The sequence below is a fragment of the Garra rufa genome, chromosome 1, assembly GCF_049309525.1.
Source record: "Garra rufa chromosome 1, GarRuf1.0, whole genome shotgun sequence".
Lineage (NCBI taxonomy): Eukaryota > Metazoa > Chordata > Actinopteri > Cypriniformes > Cyprinidae > Garra > Garra rufa.
Genome location: NC_133361.1, coordinates 61,789,470 through 61,810,094, shown reverse-complemented (window position 1 = coordinate 61,810,094; position 20,625 = coordinate 61,789,470). Strand labels below are relative to the sequence as shown.

At 37.7% G+C, this 20,625-nt stretch overlaps 1 protein-coding gene across 3 annotated transcripts in view; it reads right to left on the bottom strand.

The window, feature by feature from the left end:
* The window catches only part of LOC141337759 (NACHT, LRR and PYD domains-containing protein 3-like), an 887,345-nt gene that overhangs the window by 377,642 nt on the left and 489,078 nt on the right, over nt 1-20,625 (bottom strand). The gene's annotated exons all lie outside the window — the stretch shown is intronic.

Here is a 20,625-nt window from a genome sequence, read left to right as displayed (position 1 = left end):
ATACTGAAATTCAGAGAATTTCTTTTTATTTGTCCAATAAAAATCTATAAATCCAACCCAATGCAGATGCATATACATAAATGAATGGGTGGGCCTATACAACATTCTAAATTTGGCAAACACTCATATTCACAAACACACACTTACACACAATTTTTGTGAGGACATACATCGACACAACGCAATCTCTAGTTTCACAACCACACACTCAATCACACACACAACCCCATATACATCTGTTTTACTTTGAGTTCCACTGAAATTTGATGCTTTTTTGTTTGTTTGTTTGTATTTTGGTAGAAATAAATGATTATAATGTCTACTTTGTCTTTTCCTTTTAGCATGGTCAGATTTGTCTGTTAGCATATTTTGGCATCTTTTTATAGTCTCACCCAACACAAAAGTGTTTTTTTTTTAATTCTACACAGTTTTAACTTGTGATGAAGTCGAAAACTTAAGATGTTATGTTCATTACAGCAATGGTTTATAGATTTCAGCTTATATGCAGCCATTGAGTACTTCAGCCATATTATTCTATAGTGGCTATTGATATTTTAGAATTTTTATGCCATTCTATGTCACCAAATTTTAGATTTTGGCTGTCTGAACTTACTGGGATTTTTTTTTTTTTTTTTTTTTTTTACTGAAGTAAAAGAAATATATTTAGTTAGGGGTTTATTAGTTATTAGTTAATTGTTTAAAAATGTTTCTATACATAATTAGAAAATAGATTTGTACTTTTTCTGAAATAATTAAAATAATTTTAATATTATATAAAGATGAATTCCAATATTCCAACTTAAAATTTAAATATTTCAACCAATGTTTACCGAAATTATTAATAAAATAATTATTGACCATGCAAGTGACATAAAAAAGTTTCCAGTATCATAGTTCAACATCAGCAAAAAAGGACAGATGACATATTTTACAGGGAAAGTTCCAAAATATGAGAAATTCCAGAATAAATCCAGAAGATCTTTAAAGCAGAGGGTAATTTATCAAAGATAATGAATGAAAACCCCACACTTTCCTAGAGATTTCAATGGGTTCATAAGGTCAAGTCTTTTTGTAACAAACTAAAATATTTTAAATATTTTCTATTTGGGGTTGAAATTGCACGTACGTAACATTTTATAGCAATTAGTTTTATTTTTTTTTGGTTTAACTGAGGTCTCAATCTGTAAAAAGCAAAAAGCTTATCATTATCATTAATAGCATGTCTAGATATGATCGAGTTATATTCTCTATGCAGTGTTGATAGCTCAGTTTGTGTAGTTCAACAGCAATAAATATTAGTTTCTTCCTGTTTGGATGCAACAAAATTGCAAGACGTGTAGCCGCTTTTATCAGTAACTGACAGCAGTCTCGACCAATCAGAATAACCGCACTAGACGCCCACAGCGATTAGACCCGCCCATACGCCAGACCTGCAGCGGAGAGAAGCTTCTCTGTCTCGTATCAAATGGGATTGATTTCCTAAACAAACACGTTTTCTTCACATGGTGCCATCGCGTCACCGTTATCAGATGAGAAAGCGGAAGCTCTGTAGTATTCGTCATCAGTGTAGTGGCTGTGTTTATTAGTTATTGCTCATGACCCCCTGCTGCTTCGTCAGGTCTGATCATGTCTGATTTCGAAGAGTTCGAGAAACAGCTGAACGAGAATCGACAAGGTACAGTAAAGACATTCGCAGCGTTCATGTCCTGTGTGCAGGTTTGGCTGTGCTGCTATTGGTCAGTCTGCGAAACAGCTGCATTTTATGTCCCTCATGCACATAAACAACGACTTTGATGAATATTGAATTTATTATGGACACTGTCACCAGGCTGCTGTGTTAATACAGCCATTGTATAAACACAAATGAATCGCTTTATTTTGATTTTCAATATATAATATTTAGACAGTTTGCACTGTTGTCATCTGTCACTCACATGCATTTAATCATAACCCACAAGAATGTATTTATTTGCCTGTGTTGTTATACAGCACTAATTTACAATATTTTACACACATTTAGTGCCTTTACAGTAGCCTAAAAAAAGTCATTTCAAAATATAAATATGAATTTCATGACTTCTCAGAATATGGTCACCCTAGTAAAGTTATTTATCACACATGCAATGTCAATTTATACTGTTGTAAACTATTGTACATTGATGTTTCCTAACAAGTTCTTCCCAAACTACGTTTTCACAATTACATCTTTTGCTAACATTTTTACATTTTGAACGAAGCTAAGTCTCATCGTCCACATATGTGTACATCAAGTTGAGTGGAATAGTAAATCTTTACTGTTACGAAAATTTGTCAAATTAGCATGCCATATTGATCATACTACACTATTGTGCGTAACTTAACAAGAATCAATAATTATATTTTATTCGATTTCTTTGCCTTGTGGATGTTTTGGTCTGGTGTGGCTGCCTGACTTTTCAAATGTGTTTGCCACCATCTTGAAATTTCTATGTAAAGTTTTTTTTTTTTTCTCTTCTGACACCACCAGATGGCAGTGTAAGTGTCCACGTTTGTGGACAACAGGTTCCCATTACACCAAATTAAGTATTATGGTGCATAGAACCAAAAATGTCATGTCCAGGTATAGGGACGCCAGGTCATAGGAGGATACATATATAATTGAAAAAGGGATTCTGTTTATTTTAACAGCTTCTGATAATGGATAGGATACTAAATTTGGACATAGAGCTGCACTGAGAATATCTCTGAGATTAAACCATACACAACCTTAAAAATGAAGATTCCAAAAAGAAAATTTTCTTAGGAACCAAAATCTAAAATCATACACTCAAACTGGAATGTCCTATACAATTGTTTTGATAAAGGGAAACACGATATATTTCCAGTTTCAGCATTACTTATTCTTCAGACATTTCACTTGAAATACAATCAGATTCAGCTGTATGTAAAGTGACCAACATTTGGTTTTCAAGCCATGAAGATGGTTAATATTCAACAATCTGAAAATGGAGCCTCATTTAGATGCCAATATCTCTGGGACTGAATGATGCAGGGCCTTGAAAATGAAGTGTTCAAAAGAAACTTTTATTAAGAACTAGAATCTAAAATCATATGGCGATATCTTTATTACTTCTTGAGTTATAGGCATGCAAACTTTGGAAAAAGAATATTTATGGCACTCAGAGAAGCATTATCAACGTAGTTGTTTTGACAGAAGAAACATCTCTAGTTTCAACATTATTTCTTCTTCAGACATTCCTCTTTAAGAGAAAAGAAGCATCATGTTTTTTTTTTGTTTGTTTTTTGTTTTTTCAAATTGACCCACATTGGGTTTTTGACCATTAATAATGTGTACAATTAGGGCTGTCGCGGTTAAGGAATTTCCCTTGCGGTAATTTTGAGTGGCTCAGTAGCGCGGTATGCGGTATTACCGCCATGTGTGTAGGCTGTTACAATGTAAGGTCATATTCAGAAATCAATAAACCGAAACCAAATCGCGTTGATATATGACGTGAAGTAAACAGTACTTACATAGAAACCTAGACAGAAAGAAATGCAAATTTTTAAGAAAAATGTCAGACATACTTAGAGGCTTTGCATCTGAAATCTTCGTATAGGATATAACAGTTAGCGCGCACCCTCGAGTCTGATTGGACAAGAGACTTTCTGTCAGTATTTCACCTGCGTGTTCTAGGCGAGCTGTCAGTCAGTGCAGTTTCATTTTTACGCCACAAGATGGAGGCAAGAGACTATCTTTGAGTAAGTCTTTAAACCGTTCATTCAACTATACGTTCAAAAACGCTTATTTAATCAAAGAGAGACGTAATGAAACGCGATGTTGAAATCATTTTAACTCTAATCGCCACTTTTAAAGGCTCAGCTGACCAGCAGAGCATCGATGTTAAGACAGAGATTTCACTTTCCTTAGACATGACAAGCTAGTTTCACATACATAGCCTACCTGACTCGATCTGAAAGACAGACGCAGGTAATCGCACATGCTCAGTCGATCTCTCTCTCATTCGCTGTCTGTTTAGTCTTGTTAAGTGCATATCTACTGAGTCTCATAATAAAAACATTATGTTATCATTACTAACTTATTACTAATTTAATATTCAGCACATAGGCATTAAGTGAGAAGGGCAAATCCTTAGGAAAAAAGAAAACAGGCAAATATCGCGGTTGCTGCGGTTGTTGCATTCCTCTGCGGTTATGCACGTCAATAGCGCGGTATTGCGATATTGCGGTTATCGCGACAGCCCTATGTACAATTTAACATTTTACCCCTGGAGCCATATTGAAATTCCAATATCTCTGGAACCGAACCATGTAGAGCCTTAAAAATCCAAAAGTCAAAAGGAAAGTTTGTTGAGACCCAATATCTAAAAGGACACTAAGATATCTTTAATACTTCTTACAGACACTGTAAAAATTTTAAAAAGTGCAGTTTTCCCATTTTTTAATGATAATCATTGACACATAACGTAACAGAGATTGCATCCTGATAACCACCATCAATCCCCTACGATTGTGTTCCTGACTTTTGCACAGGGAACTATCTATTTATTTATTTCTAGATCTTGAGGCATGACAGAATTCTGATTCGAATGTGCTTGTTGACTTCAATTTGTAACGTTATTCATGCAGAGCGAGAGCGAGAGAGGCACAAGAAAAGGAGTCGCAGTAGCTCTGCTGGTCGCAGTAAGAAACTGCGCAGCTGGAGTAAAGACAGAAGCAGTCGCAGCAGAGGAAAGCACAGTCGCAGTCGAGAGCGTAAGAGTCGAGACCACAGGAGCAGCTCCAGAGGTCATAAGAAGCACAGGTGACTGTAGACACCACACTACACCAACCTGCCATCATCCATCACAACTGCCACTTGCACCCTTACAGTTTCTGTTGTTTGTTGCCTGTAAAATTAGTAAATGCAGTGTCGTCTGCTGTTTATGAAGTCTGCAGCATCTTCTCCAAGCTCTAATTTTTCTTTTCTCAGCTATTCGCCATGTCGAACAAGGAAGAAAAAGATGTGCAAGTACTGGGATGTCCCCCCTCCAGGCTTTGAGCACATCACTCCAATGCAGTACAAAGCCATGCAAGGTGCAGTATGAGTAATTCAGTATCACAGTTAAGAGTAATTGTCCTAAAACAGGCCTACAAAATGAGATTTAGTAACTTCTGCTTTTTAAAAAATAAGGGTTTATATCACAAACAAAAGTATTTTAACCTTCAGCACCTTCAGCTTCCTCAGCAAGGCAGCTGTCATCTTGGTGGTGTGTTTAGGATCGTTATCATGTTGGAAAACTGCCGTTCTGCCTAGTTTCTGAAGGGAAGGCATCATGTTCAGCTTCAGAATAAACAGTACATAATGTAATCCATGTTTCCCACAACGAACTGCAGCTCCCCAATTCCAGCAGCGCTCATGCAGCCCCAGACCATGATGCTGCCACCACCATGCTTGACTGTAGGCAAGACACAAATTTCTTGATATAGTTCACCCAAAAAATGAAAATTTGCCAATTATTTACTCATTTTATTCCATTTTAATTACAAATTATAAAGCTTGGAAGTGCCAGGATAATTTATAATATTACTCCAATTGCATTTTTTTGAAAGAAGGAAGTCATATACACCTAGGATGCCTGGAGGGTGAGTAAATAATGAGCTAATTTTCATTTTCGGGTGAACTAACCCTTTAATATGTGTCTTGATGTTCCTCCATATATAACTTTGATAATGAAAGACATTTCTCTGGAAATGCACTGCCTTTATTTCTTAGGAGTCCATGGCTGAATTTTTTAATACCCAGATGAGACTGGCAGGGCTGTCTCAAGCTCCCAGCAATCCTGTGCTCGCAGTGCAGATCAACCAGGACAAGAACTTTGCTTTCTTAGAGGTGAGACACAGATATCACTCACTTAATGCTCATTGACCTCGGAATAGGAACGAAACAGACTAATATTAGCGTAGTTGCCATTCTTCTTCTTTTTTTTATTTTTTTTTATTTGGAGTGCAAAAACATACATGGTAAATGCAGAAACAAAAACAACAACAACAGAAACAATACCAACAAAACAAAACAAAACAAAACAAAAACAAACAAAAAACTATACTAACAACAAAAAAACCAACAATGATAATAAATGAAAAATGAGAACAAGACAATCTGAATAATAATAATAATGTATAAGTAGTAGTAGCAGTATAGGTAGTATTAGCATGTTCAAAAATAATAGAAATGGCCATAAATCGGAGTAACAACAATAACACCAAAGGTAGTGATGATACGGTTAATATTTTGTGATGACAGTAACAGTAATATCAATAATAACAGTAATAATAATAATAATAATAATAATAATAATAATAATAACAACAATAATCCCAAGGATGGTGATTACAGTATGATGTTGTGATGATGGTAACAGTAATATCAATAATTATAATAATAATAAAATAATAATAATAATAATAATAATATCAATAAAAAAAATAAAATAAATAAAAATAAATAATAATAATAATAGTAGTATTAATAACAATTGTAAAGCTTGAGTTGTAACAATGATATTTTGTGACTGTTGTGTATTGCATTTCAAGTGTTATACATTTTGTCCTTACGGCACCCCCTACTGGTTCTCTGTTCCATGGCACATGCGCAGTGTGCGCTGTATGTCACCTATATAAGAGTGAACAGTCAGTAAAAATGGCATTGTGCAAAGGCTTGTGTTGGTGTCGTCGTTTAATGAAGTACACGTTCATCTAAAGAGGATGTAACAACACTGGCGACGAGGATAAATGCTCTTTTACCTTCCGCGACACTACTAGATGTAGTGTTATTCCGTTGACAGCGGCTGCACGCGATTATATGCGTTCGTCGGAAGCTTACAGGCAAAAACGCATGCGAAGCAAAGCCCGCTCGGAGAATAGCGAAAAAAAAAAAAAAAAAAAAAGACGACGGCTGTACATCACAAAGACGATACAATCCGGCGCGAGAGGAAAGAGTCAGCTACAAAAGAGTGAGTGGAAAAATACACTGATAAATAGACCAGAATGGTGGATAAACAGACCAGAATGGTGGGTCTAGTGGGGCAAATCGGACCATGTGATGAAACTGTCGAGCAGTGGAGCTCGTATACTGAGCGGTTTGATTATTTTGTCAAGGCTAACGGAATAAAAGATGAAGTGTTAGTACCAACGTTCCTCAGTGTAATGGGCAGCAAGACATATAATCTACTGCGCAGCCTGGTTCAGCCCAAAACCCCTCATCATTGCTGAAAGATTTCGCTTTCATAAACGTAATCAGTTAGAGGGAGAATCAATTGCACAGTTTGTTGCCGTTTTGAAGCGACTGTCGGAACACTGCGAATTTGGCACAGTGCTAAACGACACAATAAGAGACAGATTTGTCTGTGGACTGCGTAGTGAGACAATTCAAAAGCGGCTCCTATGTGAAAGTAATCTTACATTGGAGCAAGCAATAGAAATCAGTGTATCCATGGAAATGGCTGCGAAAGAGGCGCAAGAGTTAAGCGTATCCAGTCAAGTTCACAAAGTATACAGTGAGAAAATGAAACCGGATGGCAAGAAAGCATGTTACCGCTGTGGGAAGAGTGGTCATCTGGCACAGGAATGCTGGTTCAAAGACAAAGACTGCAGAAACTGTGGAAAAAAGGGCACATTGAACGTGCATGTCAAAACAAAAAGCTGACTGTAAATGAGAATCCAACTAAACATGTGGAACCAAGGAAAGGTTATGTCAGGAAAAATAAAAAGAAACGTGTAAATCAAGTGGAATATATAGGAAAAGATGAGGATGAATCGGATGAAAATGAGTTCTCACATGTTATGTCTGTGTCTTCAAATTCTGATGGCTACTGGGTGACGCCACTGCTGGATGGGGAGGCCTTCCCTATGCAAGTGGACACAGGCTCAGCTGTATCGCTCGTGGCAGAGTCAACCTATCTAGAGAAATGGCCACACCTCTGTCCTAAGGAAGCGAACTTGACCCTGAAATCATACACAGGAGAGCTTGTACCTCTGACAGGGGTTGTAGATGTGACAGTGGTGCTGAACAAACAGAAGGTAAAATTACCACTGTATATTGTGAAAGGCAGTAGTCACACAGCTCTGATGGGCCAATCATGGCTAGAGAAAATAAAGTTAAACTGGCAGGAAGTTCACTTAGTAGCGAAAGAGTCTACCAGTTTGCAAAGAAACATGCAGAGGTGTTTGGTAACGATCTAGGAAACATGAAAGACATTACGGTTAAACTGGCCATTAAACCTGACAGTAAACCTAAGTGCCTAAAAGCTCGTCCTGTTCCTTATGCGATAAAGCCAAAAGTGGAAACTGAACTAGACCGCCTGGAGAAAACTGGAGTACTTAAGAAAGTGAGTGTGAGTGAATGGGCCACGCCCATTGTTCCTATATTAAAAAAAGATGGAACAATCCGAATTTGTGGTGATTTCAAGGTTACTGTCAACCCTGTTTTAACTGTGGAACAGTACCCCTTGCCGTTGATCGAAGATCTGTTTGCTGGATTATCGGGCAGTCAGAAATTCAGCAAAATAGACTTATGTCATGCTTACCTTCAAATGCAGGTAGATCCTGTTTCCCAAGAGCTGTTGACCATCGTGACACACAAGGGCCTATATAGATATCAGCGGTTACCTTTTGGGATAACTTCGGCTCCAGCATTGTTCCAGCGTGCCATGGACATGATCTTGAGTGGCTTGGATGGAGTACAGTGTTATCTCAATGACCTGTTGATCACAGGAAAAGATGATGAGGACCATCTCAGGAACTTGAGTGCGACACTGCAGCGGCTAAAGGAGTATGGTCTCCGGGTAAAGAAGGACAAATGTGAATTCTTTCAACCCACCATCGAATATCTTGGGCACGTAATTGACAGCGCTGGTCTCCACACAGCATCATCGAAGGTAAAAGCTGTTGTGGATGCACCATCTCCAAAGAACGTAAGCCAGCTGAGATCATTCCTAGGGCTACTGACATACTATGCAAAGTTCATGCCAAACCTGGCCAGCAGGCTTCGTCCCTTACATGAACTGTTGAACAAGTCCAAACAATGGAAATGGTCCGACAGATGTGAGAAGGCATTCAGGGATGTGAAATGTGTATTAACACAATCCAAGGCCCTCACGCATTACAACCCTTCACTACCGATACAGCTAGCATGTGATGCTTCGCCATACGGTGTCGGCGCAGTACTGTCACACGTTATGCCAACTGGTGAAGAAAGGACAATCGCCTTTGCATCAAGGACCCTGAACTCGGCAGAGAGCAATTACACTCAAATTGAGCGAGAAGCCTTAGCAATCATATTTGGTGTTAAGAAATTTCACCAGTACTTGTTTGCACCCATGGGACTTCCCAGAAGAGCCATGGCAAAGAATACATATCGACTTTGCAGGGCCAATGGAGAGCCACATATTTCTGGTGGTTGTCGATGCTCACAGCAAATGGCCGGAGGTAGCAGTTATGAACAGCACGTCTTCTGAGAAAACCATTGAAGAGCTTAGATCAGTGTTCAGTCGTTTTGGAATACCTCAGCAGCTCGTAAGTGATAATGGCCCACAATTTGTGTCTGAAGAGTTTCAGTCTTTCCTGCGTCTGAATGGGATTCAACACATCAGATCTGCGCCTTATCACCTTTGAAGAAGGCCCTAAAGACATCACAGGGTAAGGGTTCCCTAAACCAGCGATTGAACACTTTTCTGTTGTCTTATAGAAACACGCCACATGCAGTCACTAAAGTCTCCCCAGCTACTGCACTGCTGAAACGACAACTACGCAACAGACTGGACCTGCTGAGACCAACAGGAACCAAGCAGATTGTCTTGTCACAACAGCAAAAGCAGGTGGAGAAGCGATGTAAGGCGGAGTTTAGAAGTTTCAACAGAGGGGACAGCGTACTTGCTCGTAATTATGGAAAGGGAGCAAAATGGGTAACAGCAACCATTCTTGCACAAACTGGCCCTGTTTCATACATTGTTGAAACTAAAGACAATCAGACATGGAGGAGACATGTTGACCAGTTATTGTCTTCAGCAATCTCTGGTGATGGCCCCTGTGATTTGGAGGCCCAACAAAAACGCGGGTCTCACATCAACCCTGGTAAGGATGTGGTACCAGAAATCTTGCCCACACCACCTTCGACTGAACCTCGGGTAAGCGTTCCTTCTGAGAATACAACTCCTACACCAGCTATACCAGTGACTGTGACAGACACGCTAGTAAAACCACCACCTGTGTCTCCTCTTCATCGTTATCCGACTAGAGTGCGGAAACAACCTCAAAGACTGGATCTCTAGTTAGTGGCTAACCCATGTCGCTGGGGCAGAATAATCCCCAGGGTTCAGCCAGGGAAACGAGGTAGTCTACCCTCTTTCCCTAGTCCTAGAAGTTATGTGCATATATATGTATTTAAAAGTTATTTTCCTATCGTTAATGTTCCTAAAGTAAAACAAACAAAAAACATATATATGATGTCAAAAGTTTTTAGTTGTTGGGGTTGATGTTTAAAGTAAAAGGGGAGGAGTATGTTGTGTATTGCATTTCAAGCGTTATACATTTTGTCCTTACGGCACCCCATACTGGTTCTCTGTTCCATGGCACATGCGCAGTGTGCGCTGTATGTCACCTATATACGAGTGAACAGTCAGTAAAAATGGCATTGTGCAAAGGCTTGTGTTGGTGTCGTCGTTTAATGAAGTACACGTTCATCTAAAGAGGATGTAACAGTGACGATGTTTTGTGATGAAGGCAACAGTACTATTACTATTAATAATAATAATAATAATGATGATGATAATAATAATGATATAATCACAATAGTAGTTATCTAAATATATGTATGCAGGGAAATATACTAATGAACCATACCCAACACATACCACACCTATCCTAGCTTCTGTGTCAGTGTGCATGTTTTTTTTTTTCCTCTCCTTCCTCCTCTCCATTCAAGGCAACATTGTAGACATCATATGATGTATGTAAATTTGAACTCAAATGGTGCATTAAAAGAAGAGTGCGGTGCATTAAAATCAATATGTGGTGCATTAAAAACATGAGTGGTATTTGTTGGGTGCAGTTTTAATTTATTTATATTTATACATTTTTAATTATGTATATTTAATGATGTAATCTTCAGTAAACTGGTACCGTCCATACAAAACATCATCCCATCAATTTATTACTTTTCAATGTTTCTCTGATATAGTGATACAATAAATGAAAACAACAACAACAACAATAATAATAATATTTATATTAATAATAATAATAATAATAATGAAAACACTCATGTTACTAATACCTTATATAAATATGAATAATATTTTGTGAATACTTAAAGATAAGTGTGTCAGATTTGTAAGAGTTGACTGAGGTCTGATGTTGGATGTTGCGATTCTGATGTATATGGAGATGAAAAATATTCTAGGGAGATGTATTCTGTAAGCAGATTTTTCCAGTGTGTTATGTGAATGGTGTTTTGGGATTTCCAGTTCAAGAAGATAGTTTTCTTGGCAATGGCTAGAGCTATGTGGAGTATCCTTTTGTTTGTTATTTCCTGATTAAGTGTTGATAGATCGCCCAGTAGACAGAGTGAAGGGGATAATGGGATGTGACAGCCCAGGAGGTGGGATAGGGATTCAGTGACATCTTCCCAGAATTGTTTAATGGGTGGGCAGTGCCATGTGGCGTGGATATATGTGTCCGGACTATTTTGTGAGCAGTGCACGCAAGTTTCTGATGTGAATCCCATTTTAAACAGCCTTTCCCCAGTGTAGTGTGTTCTATGAAGGGTCTTATACTGTATGAGCTGAAGGTTGGCGTTTTTAGTCATGGAATAAATATTATTACAAATTTGAGTCCAGAAGTCGGTATCAGGAGCAATAGAAAGGTCTTTTTCCCATTTGGTTATTGGTAAACTTAAGGTTTTATTTGAATTGGTTATCATTTTGTATAATTTAGAAAGGAATTTCTTGGGGGACGATATATTAACTAAATCTGCTACTGCGGAAGGAAGGTGAAGATTGATGGTTCTGTTATTGATTTTAGATAAGACAGCTGATTTGAGTTGCAAATAAGTCAAGAATTGATTGCTCCCAATACCGTACTTCTGGACTAGGTAGGAAAATGGAACCAGTTTGTTTGACTGAAAAATGTGATTAATATGTGTGATACCCTTATCTGCCCATTTATGAAAATTTAGTATTTTTTTGTTACTTGTGAAGTCAGGGTTATTCCAGAGTGGGGTGAAGTTAGATGGAGCCAGATTGGAGTTTGTGATTTGATAATATTTCCACCAGGCCGTCAGAGCTGAAGCTATTGCCAAGGATTTGAAGCATGAGTGATGTTTAATGGACTGACTAAGAAATGGAATGTCTGATATGTGTATGTTTTTGCAAAGTGATTGTTCTATATCTAGCCAAATGGTGTCTGCCTGAGTGGGGTGAGTCCATTTATATATGTATTGGAGTTGGTTTGCTAGCGAGTAATGGTAAAAATGTGGTGCTTCTAAGCCTCCTAAAGATTTGGGTTTTTGTAAAGTGCTTAATTTTATCCTTGGTGGTTTATTTTTCCAGTAGAATCGGTTGATGATGGAGTCTAGAGATTTGAACCAATTGAGAGTAGGCTGTGTTGGGATCATTAAAAATAGGTAGTTTATTTTAGGCAGTACTGTCATTTTGATTATTGCTATTCTTCCCTGGATGGAGAGTGGTAAATTGTGCCAGCGATTGAGGTCATCTTCTACTGTTTTTAATAAAGGAGTGAAATTGAGTCCAGTCAGCTCTGACAGCCTGGAGGAAACCCTAACGCCTAAGTAAGTGATGTGACCTGTGCATAGAGGAATGGGTGATACCTGGGCTGCCACATCCCATTTAGATTGATGTAGTGGAAGGATTAAAGATTTATTCCAGTTTATTGCATAATCAGAAATTTTAGAGTATGAATCAATGGTTTTAGTTATTTCTTGTAGAGATGACTGAGGATTTTGTAAAAAGAGTAAGATATCATCGGCATATAAACTAATCTTATGTTGGGTTTGGGGTGTGTGAATTCCTTTGATGAGTGGATTCTGGCAGATGGCTGCTGCTAAGGGTTCAATGAAGATGGTAAATAAAGATGGAGAGAGTGGACATCCCTGCCTAGTCCCCCTGTGCAGTGTGAAGCTTTGTGATGTTAGTCCATTGGTGTTGACTGTGGCTGAAGGTGTTGTGTATAAAATCTTAATCCAGTTAATAAACGACTCCCCAAAGCCAAATTTTTGTAGTTGCCATTCTTCTTACGATGCAATGAGTATATCAGGTGTTATGGGAAATGTTCCCGGTTACAGTTGACATAATTAATGCAGCCTAACAATCCTTTAACAGATTTAAGTTAAAGAAATGTGTACATTTATTATGTGTAAGGCAGGTTAAAGAGATAGGTCTTTAATCTATATTTAAACTGACAGAGTCTGTCTGCCTCCCAAACAGTGTTAGGTAGATTATTCCAGAGTTTAGGCGCTAAATAAGAAAATGATCTGCCTCCCACAGTTGATTTTTATATTCTAGGTATTATCAAATTGCCAGAGTTTTGAGAACGCAGCAGACGTGAGAGACTATAATGTGATAAGAGCTCGCTCAAGTTCTGAGGAGCTATACCATTGAAGGTTTTATAAGTAATTAGCAAGATTTTTAAAATCTATACGATGTTTAATAGGGAGCCATTGCAGTGTTGACAGAACCAGGCTTACTTTATGGTCTTGAACTTTCTGGTTCTAGACAGAACTTTCATCTTTTGGATGAACGATTCTTTTAAATCAGCTGCTTTCAAGGTACTGCATCTTCCCAGGTCCTATTGTTCAGCTTTGATTTCTTATAAACCATTTTGTTGTTCGCCTTCTTTGCAATAGCATGCTCTGCTGTGTTCTGTGATGGTGCTGGGCTTTCTGAGACTTTCGAGAAAGCCCCATAAGTCCTGTTAGTGCTGGTCTGTTTGCTGGTTGTGTTGGTTCTGTGTCCTGTACACACAAACACACACACACACACACACACAAGCGCAATGCTCACGGTGCTATGAAGCACATCAAAGGCAGTGGGCTTGGCAAGTCTCTGCATTTTGTGTTCACGCTTGGAGACAGATCAGCACAGTCCCTTTGGGATGTCGAGGTCAAAACACTATATGTAGCAGCTGTGAATCAAATAAACGTATTATAAATTATGTCATTTCTTTACTCTTACACTGAATGTTTGCTGCTTCAATCCAGATGAGTATTGAAAAGTATTTTCCGCGACTGAAAAAGGCACGTGTTGAGGATGAGGACCATCCTGAACCGGAGGTATCAGTCATGGTATTAAATCAATGTGATCAAGTTCTGTGTAACCAATTATTTTTTTTTTTTAACTATTAACCTTTAGGAATTAGGAAATCCCTTTAGGGGATCCAATCATATCCCCTATCCAATCGCTCTTTTCATCTGCAACACACACAAACACAAACATTTCAGGATTTTTCTCCATTTAGTGGACTTCAATGGTGCCCCGAGCAAGACAAGACAAGTGTTTGACATTAAAAAGTATATAAATATTATTATTATTATTATTTTATTTTATTTTTTTTATAACCAATTGTTTTGCTAGATAAGATCCTTTTCCTCGGCTGGGATCGTTTACAACCGCATTTGGGAGTGTTTGAAGCTGCATTTAAACTGCATTTTGGAAGTTCAAACTTGGGGCACCATATTAGTACACTATATGGAGAAAAATCCTAAAATGTCTTCCTCAAAAAAAAACATTTTTTTTATGACTGAAGAAACAAAGACATGAACATCTTGGGTGAGAAAGGGGTGAGTACATTATCTGTAAATTTTTGTTTTGGAAGCATGTGGTGGCCCATAACCTTATTAGGACACTTTATTTTGGTAGTAGTTTTAATGACCTTTTAATTTTTAAATTTTTACTTCGCTTGTGAATTTGTATGTGTGTGCAAACTGAGCATGTGATCAAGTAGTCATACTGAATCTTACTGTTTCAAAGGCATCTCCAGTCGTCCCTCCACATAGTAAGTTAGTGCTGCCTGGACCAGGTCATCCCTTTCCTGTAGACAGGAAACCCTGGATAATGCCCCAAGCATGTGGAGGCTGTTTGATGCCTCCACTATGGCTGTACAGGCCTCATCCATGGTCCCAGCCCTCTGGATCTAAAAGTTGATGTGGGAAAAACAATGGTGATTTATATTTTGTGATTTGTCAGCAGTGTCCCTTCAAAATAGCAATATAATGCTAGATTTTACCACCAAACTTAGTTGGATTTAAAAGGTAAACCAAGAAATTATTGTTCCCACGTTGTGTCGACTGTACAACACTAGGGGTCGCTCTTGAGAGCAAAACACCTCTGATGATTTGAGAAAAAAACAATGAAATTGGGTGTGCAGATTTTGCATAGCTGGCCATGTTGGCCACGGATATCCGGGTATAAATGGACCAGCGTGAGATCTGTTAATTCGTTCTATTCTTTGGAGTCGGATACATTGTCTCTTTGTGAGATGCAGCAACACTCACTTCTTTGTCGTTGGATCTAAGGCACGGGCAGCGATCTCAGAGGAACTCTCCTAGGCTGCGGCTTATGCCCTCTTGGGATCTGTCTGTGGTCCTCCAGGCCCTACAGCAGGATCCATTTGAGCCCCTTCAATCAGTTGACATCAGTGCTCTCTCTATGAAGATGGCCCTCCTGATTTCATTGACATTGGTCAAAAAAGTGGGAGACCTCCAAGCCCTCGCCATTAACGTCTTGTGCCTAGAATTCGGAAGCTTTGAGACACTTCTTGGCTCCTCAGAACAGAACGATTTGGCAGATTTGGCCTATTTTTACCCGGATATCCTGGCCGTGGCCAGCTATGCAAAACCTGCACACCCAATTTTACTGGCCTTTTCTCAAATCGTCAGGTGTTTGGGCTGTCAAAAGCAACCCCTAGTGTTGTACATTTGACACAACGTCGCCGTTCCCTCCATCAGGGTAAAGCGGGTTACCATATGTAACCAAGACTATCACAAAGTCACAAATCACAAATTATCTCAAAAGGGGAAATATTAGCCATTACTACGAAAGCTTGCGTAGCAGAGGCATGTGAAGCAGTCTGCAATAACATTTTGTCTCCTTTTCTTTGATGAAAATAAAGAGAGGTTTAGGTAAAGTTTTTATTTTTTTTAAATACATGTTAGTCTCATCTTATTTAATCAACAAAATCGCATGTTAATATAGTCATTGTCGTCTCGTCTTCCTCCCGTCTTAGTCATGGGGAAAAAAGCTCATTAACAAACATTTCTCTTCATAGTTTTTAGTAGTTTAATAATTAACACCATTTAGCACCCATCTAAATGTAGAATGGTGGGAAATGTTTGTAATTTATATGCCATATTATGTCAAAAGGCTACAAGGATCACTAAGACATAAAATTATTGATGATTGTTTGAGTTTTAAGCAGACACTACACAATCGCAAGAAAATTGCTTAGCGTAACAGCACTTTAATTTATATCTATCAAAAACAATCTTTCATTGTTAAATGAAAGTTAACATTGTAATTCTAGTTGCCCTGTTGGTGTTGTGCATTATTGCACAATATAATTTCTGATATGCAAGTTTGAGTTTAGTGTGTAGTTCCTTAATATCAAAAGACCTCAGAGGTTGCATTTTTGACAACACAACAGACTGGGGCATTAAGAAGATTGTAACCTATTACAAAATGTATACAGAAGGATACCTTTTGCAGTTGAGCACTCAGTTCAGGGTCGTCAACTTCTGATATGTCCACTGGAGGAGCAGGAAGCCCTGACAGCTGTGCAAATAGCCGTCTGGAGAGGACACGGGGTCCCACCCCTCCATGTACAATGCAGACGGAAATCATCATGCCCAGCAGCTGGTAATTTCCCCTGGTCAAGCCTGTAAAAATTGGTATGATATGACTTTTTTTTGGAGCTGGAGTAAAATCCAAATTATACTATTTTACTTACATCAACTAAACAAGTTGCCAGCTAAAATGTATGTCTTTGAATACTCCTATAATTGGGTTAATAGCTTTGTTGTAAGTACATTTTTTTACTAAATTATATAACTTACTATTGTATTACATAACAAATATACATAACAAGAGAATGCAGTTCTGGGGCCCCACAAAATATCTTGACTCCAGGATGGACTTCATGAGGAGCCTTAAAAAATTCTTTGGTGGGACCACCACCATCAATTGATCCCTCCCCAGCTCCACATGCGTCCACAAATATAACATCTAACCTCCTGGGATTAAAGGCCCGTCTCCTATAGCACTATCCAAAACACTGTGCCTCACCACGTTTATGTGATTTGAGGTGCCGCAAGACTTCTTGTTAAATCAAGCCTGGAAAACAAAAAAAAAGGCAACAATGTTTTAAAAGGGGATCTAACTACTTATCTGTATAAAGATATATAACATGTCTGAGAAATATAGTTACCACTAATAATAATTCTGAAAAGGATTATCTTGTAGGGCTGGGTTTTGGGACGTTTTGATTCGATTCTTATTTACATGGTTTCGATTCGTTTCCAGTTAATTTCAATTTAAAATGCTTTTAAAATGCTAGTTTTGCAGACATGGAATCCATATTTAAATATATATGCTGGCAACTGAAACCCTCCTACAAAGCTATATTAATGAAATACAGATTTATATTAACAACAGACCCACACAATTATGTAGAATTACTTTTTACTTTGAGTAACCAGACACCGGTCCGTAACAAGAAATCATAAATATGCACAATGCACATTACTGTATAACACTGCAAATGTTAGGGTGACCAGATTATCATGGTGGAATACGGGATGGGTGGGCAAGGGGTGGGAAATATAACCATGGTATAAAAAAAAATTAATTTTATGATATCTATTTCTCTCTCTCTCTCAGGCACGTTACATGTGAACGCACTCTGGCGTAGTATACGCAAATGCCGGAAGCGATCTGTCGCATGAATACGACAGTCATTGTTTACACAGTGCACAGAGATTGTGGATATAGCAGCTGTTCAAAATGGTAATTACTTGCGCTTATTCTGATTGTTCAAACCGATTTAAAGCTAAAAGATTACGTTTGCTTGCGCAAATTCAGAGTGTGTTCACATGTAACGAGCCGAATGAAAAGCTTGTGCTCAGGACAGATGGACGTGGCTGTGTATCAAAGGTAAAAAATGATATAAATACTGTTCAGTTTTTTGCAAAAACCAATCGTTTTGTGTCTTAGGACATCAATGTACCGTCACGAGCCGCAGGGTGTAATTTGGATTTGTCTGTACGTGTTTTTGTTTACTTTTATAGGTCTGGTGCCAATCCACTCCCAATATTTGGCTGACAGACTGCACCGCTTTGAGTTAAAATCTTCATTTGTGTTCTGCTGAGGAAACAAAGTCACCTACATCTTGGATGCCCTGGGGGTAAGCAGATAAACATAAAATATTCATTTTTGGGTGAACTATCCCTTTAAGCACTGAAACTCGTCTAGCACTAGGGCCGTGCTGCGCGTTCGCGATGTTACGTACTACGCAATCACGTCGGAACAACATATGCAAATCTACAGACCCAGTGTTTACAAAGCGAACTTGCAAAGACAAAAACTCTTTACCAACAAGATACACCATAAAGTACAACAATTTTGGATGATTTTGAAGCTTGAGGAGAACATGAGATGGAGATTTTCCGCCGTTCCCTACCTTTTTGAGCCGGAATACACAGACGTGATTATGTAGATTACATAGAGTCGTGAGTGCGCATTACAGCTCTAGTGCTTGACAAGGTTCAGGACTTAAAAGGTATATTAAAAATATTTTTCTGAGAAAATGACCGATTGTTTCGGTAGACAAGACCCTTCTTCGTCGGCTGGGACCATTTACAGCCCTTTGAAGCTGCATTTAAACTGCATTTTGGAGGTTACATTTCAAAGCACCATTTAAGTCCATTATATGGAGAAATTTCCAGAAATGTTTATCTCAAAAAACATAATTTCTTGACGACTGAAGAAAAAAGGACAAACATTTTGGATGACAAGTGGGTGAGTAAATTATCGGTGAATTGTTGTTCTGAAAGTGAACTAATCCTTTAATGCAACGTGTCGTGCCGATAAAGCATGTTATTTTTCTTGTTTAGAAAAATTGGTCCCACTTTATATTAAGTGTCCCTAATACCTGTGAAGTTACATGGTAACTAGATGTGTTCATACCATGTAACTACAGTGTAAGTACACGTTGGTACATTGTATCTACAGCTCTAATACTGGTGTAATTACACACATGTAACAACTCACTGAATAGCATTTGTAAGTACAAATGTGTAACAGGACATTGGTAACAACACTTTATTCACTTCTGAAAGTACACATGTGTAACAAGAATTATGTAACTACATTTTGTAACAACAATATGTACTCACAGAAGTTTTTACACTTCCACACAGTCTTCAATACTGCAGTTACCAGTTTGGAATGCCCTGAAACATTATTGAAATCGTGATGATTCCTATGTAGGCTACATATAATTTTTGTATTCATGTATTTGTGAACACTGAATTAGAATTAAAGTATCAATTTGTAATACCAGTGTACTTACATGGTAACTCCTCAGGAACTGTCTACTTAATATAAAGTGTAAAATGGTCACAACTGTGTAGTTAATGTCAATTAACATTTAAAAGATTTAACTGTATTGGTTTATGTTTATTTGCTTTCTAACTGAATTAAAATGCCATACTGTTGGATCCTATGTTTTTATGTTTGCTTCTGTGTATGGAAATGACAGACACCCAACTCAAACTGCTTCAGGCTGTCAGCTGTCTTTCCATCCTGCCTTGACCGCTACAAAATATATCAGTCAACTCTGAAGCACAACAACACAGAACGGAAGAATACAGAGCAAAGCGGAATGAATAACAGGCAATTTATGTCATTTAAAGGAACACTCCACTTTTTTTTGTAAATAGATTCATTCTCCAACTCCACCCACCAGTAAAGTAAAAAAAGTTGATATTTCAAATCACCAAAACAAACTCTGTGAAGATACCAGGTGTGTCCAAAAATAAAGGGTTCAGAGATTTTAATATGAAAAATTAGCTCATAGAAATGTTATAAATATTGAATACTTTCATAAAACCTCCTTAGAATTAAAAAAAGAAAAAGAAAAAGAAATGTTGAACAAAAATATATTTGGATTGGTTTTCCTGAGAAAAAAAAAAAAATCTAACAAATAAATCTGTCACTTTTGACTTTGAAGATACCAGGTGTCCAAAACTAAAGGGTTCAGTGATTAATGAATTTTAATAGAAAAAAAAAAAACGTATAAATTGTATAAATAGAATGAATAGTTTTATAAACCTTTTAAAAAATATTATTGAATCAAAAAAAATATTGAATTGGTTTTCCTGGAAAAAAATAAATAAAACAAATCAATTACTTTTGACTGTGAAGATACCAGGTGTGTCAAAAAAAATAAAGGGTTCAGTTTAATTTTAGTAGGAAAAAAATAGCTCATAAATATGTTATAAATATTGAATACTTTCATAAAACCTCAAAATTTTACAGTAATAAAAAAGTATTATTGAACAAAAAAAAAAAAAAATATATA